The sequence below is a fragment of the Protopterus annectens genome, chromosome 6.part0, assembly GCF_019279795.1.
Source record: "Protopterus annectens isolate FY-2018-M chromosome 6.part0, PAN1.0, whole genome shotgun sequence".
NCBI classification, from domain to species: domain Eukaryota; kingdom Metazoa; phylum Chordata; order Ceratodontiformes; family Protopteridae; genus Protopterus; species Protopterus annectens.
In genome coordinates, this window is record NC_056737.1 from 1,801,684,723 (window position 1) to 1,801,688,599 (window position 3,877).

The window sequence follows — 3,877 nt, forward strand, 5'->3', positions numbered from 1 at the left end:
CTGGGGGAAGTGTAGGTGGGTATGCACTGGTGTGTGTGAGGGTCTGACTTGCTGACCTCCGGTTACGGCGTCTTACACTGGGTTTGACTCCACATTGCTTAACCAGTGTGGGCATTGCTTACCGCTGGCCAAACAGGCGTAACCCCACTTGCTGCCGCATACCCCCACGCTACTTCATGTATTTAGTTCACATTTGATGTCCGGGACAATCCGACTGGATGCTTCCCCATTGTCAGCAGTGGCCTGGGAGTGGAGCTCCACAGTACACCCTAGCTATACATTACACGTACTACTGAGGTGTACACATTCATAGAGAGTAACAGACTTACCATAGCCATGTACCACATCCTTCATGTGTAGTTCACATTAACATGTCGATATTATACATGCTTAAGTCAGGTGTACATGTCAGGTATGACTGTTGACAAGGGTCAGTGTAAGATGAAGTGGGATTCCAGTTTAGCAGTTCTGGAAAGGTTACACTCAGGTATTCGGGTTACGTTTAGTTATACCATACCTGTGTGGTTGCATAGAAGTGAATAGTGAAAGAGTAGGTAGGTAGGTAGAGGTGGGGACATTTTAACTGTATAGTAGGCCATTGGACTGATTGGTAGGGGAGCAGTAGTGCAGGTTTGCAGGATGTTGGGGTTTGTATGCAAGGCAGGACAGGAGGTGTTGGTGTAGTAGAGGTATAGAGTGTTAGTTGGGGGGTGGACTTCACCAGGTGGTGAGCAGGTGGTGATCCAAGTGTGCATGAGGTTTCCCTTCATGTGTTATTTACATGTGTCATGTGGGACAGCTGTGGTAATACACATGGGTTGGGGTTCCAGATTCTGCCAATATAATTGTGAGGAGGGTGTCACCTACTTGTGACTGTGAACATTACTAGTAATGAAACAGGGGTTGATAGGTAAGTGGTATTATTGGGCCACACAGAGGGACTGATAGTAGGGGACATGTCCAGGGATGTGCAGGAAGGCTGACAGGAAGGTCCACATCTGGCCATTTCTTCTACAGCAACAGCTTTGTATATACCCTACATTTGGGGGTAGGTTTGGACACTTACACCCTTGGGTGGGGGTGAGGACAGCAATAATACCTTGTGATGCCAGTTAGTTCGGCTTACATGCCTACAGTGGGGTGTTGTGACCATGTGTTCTTTGGTACCATTTAGTGGGTTTGCAACAATACATCTGGTTATACCGTCCTTTGCCATGTAAACTAGACTTTTCTGCAGTAGGACTCGTACTGGGCGTGGCTGCTCATTAGGTGGTGGCTCTGCCCAATACACACTATTGCTTACATCCCATGGGTGGTCCACATAGAACTGCTCCAGCCAACACCTGCATGACTAGGCCCATAATTTCATACCCATAGTTCCTCCCCCCACACCTCCTCTACAGCACTCATCCTTACTCTGGTTGCAGGTCGGGTCTACACACACCACTACACACTGCCACTCTCCACTTCACAGGACCCATCAGGCTTCCCTAACCTTGTAGTCCGAGAACATGCATGCCTTGCCATAGGTTATCTGTGTAATGCCTGGATTCCCAAATATCCATAATATTTTGGGGTTGTCCCGCAAGGGACATTCTTGTCTTTGTTTGAAGATTAGACTTGGTGGGTCTCTCCCACTGGTATTATATTGCCTGTAGTCTGGAAAGCAGTGGTTTGTTTACTTTTATTGCATGTTTGTATGTTTCACCTGTCTAGCTTGGGGGGGGGGGGTGATGCTACTTGTTACATGTTTGTTGATTGGGCCCCTCACCCCCCCATTGGCACAGCCTGTGAAAATATGTAATTCTTAACTGCTGTATCATATCCTAGCTATATATATGTGTATATTTACAGACACACACACACACACACACACACACACACACACACACACACACACAAACACACACATATAAATATATCTAGCTGTAGGTATACATTCTTTGCGCTGTTGCATGACTGGGCTGGGGTTATGTTTCTGACAACATATGATTTCTGCATATCTGGCATGTCTATATATATATGTGTGTGTGTGTATATATATATATATATATATATATATATATATATATAGATAGATAGATATATATATAATGACGTGGATATATGGACGTCTGCATATGTATATATCTATATGTGGGTATTTATATATATGTTTGTCTTATATATGTATACATTTCTACTACAGAGAGGGAGAGGTATATCTCCATGTAGTTATGGGTATATATACAAACACACATACCTCTACATATTTAGCTACATATCCTGTAATGTTGCCTGTTATTGCTGGGTACTGTGTTTCGTGTGCATACCGGCCAACCTTGTGTGCCACGTATGCTTTGCGATACCTACAACTAAATCCATTAGTGTACACAGAGTCACACATGAAATCTATTGTTAGGACAAGGTAATCATTCATCCCATGTGGGACAGCTCGAACACTGGGTATACAGCTTTCATCTACACCCAGAGTTACATAGGTAACCATGGCTATGTGCATGGACTATGGCGTGTGCCAGACCTAGGATACTTGGGTCGAAACAATATAAGGGATGGGTCCCGGGGGGGTGTGTGTGGAGGGGGTGCAATGTGTGGTGGTGTGGTAGCTACGGGCCAGTAACCAGGGTTGGGATGTTGGCTGTGTGTGTGCAGCAGGTGGGGGGAAGCGGAACTGTGGGTAATGAATGTATGAGTCAGGGATGGCACTGGTTGGATGGGCCTGTACTGCTCGGGCCACCTAGTGGGTGGAGGAGAGGGGGATGTGATGTCAACATGTGGAACATGACTGTGGGCTAATTTAAATCCCTGTTTCAATGACACACATACATTACATTGAGCTTGGTAGTGTATTGCAAGGCGGATGTGTTTGTCTGAGCGGGGGGTATGCTAATTCGTATGTGATATATATTGTTTGGGGCCTGTCAAGGCCTTGCACGGTGCATGTGGACATATATGTGTCTGTTACTCTACCACTGCAAACTACAGATGTCTGGCCATATATACCTCTGTGGGTGTATATATTTGCTTACACGGTTCTAACTATGTCTGTATATACCTATGGGAACATTTATCTACGTACATATGTGTAACTTGCTGTGTATATGTGGACGTATGGATGTTGACATATATATTCTTAGTTGTCGGCATTTGCATGTATATCTGTTTATATATATATATATATATATATATATATATATATATATATATATATAAAACTAAATCTGTAGCTATGTTGTATCTGTTTAGATAGTAATATATTTGCACACACACACGTCCATCTAGCTGTAGGTATACATTCTTTGCGCTGTTGCATGACTGGGCTGGGGTTATGTTTCTGACAACATATGATTTCTGCATATCTGGCATGTCTTAGTGATAAATCATTTTGTGTATAGTGTGCATGGTCCTGGGTTCCAGCCTTGCAGAAGCTGTTTGTTTTGTTGCTGGGCAGAACACCGTCTGTTTGGTACGGTGTGCTTAAGGCACTTTATAGCAGTTGTAAGCAGGTTTGCGTGGAGGTTAGCATTGCTAACTTCTGGTCACAGTGTCTTCCACCCATTTAGCTTCTCTTTTGCTTAATCTGTGTTTGCCGTGCTTAACCCCATGAAAATGCACTGACACACGCCTACTAGTGCTTACATATGCTTACTACTGCTTATCTGTGCATATGCCTGCTTACTGCTGCCTTATTCATTATGATACTGACTGTTCACGTGTGCATTTCCTGCAATACTCCTGTTCATAAAAAGGTGTGTTATTTAGTGGGTTTTGCATTACAGATTTTGCTTCTACCATGCTGTGCCATGTAAAATAGACTGTGCTGCACTGGAACTTGAACTGAGAATGCCTGCTTGTTAGGCGAACACTCTGCCCACTA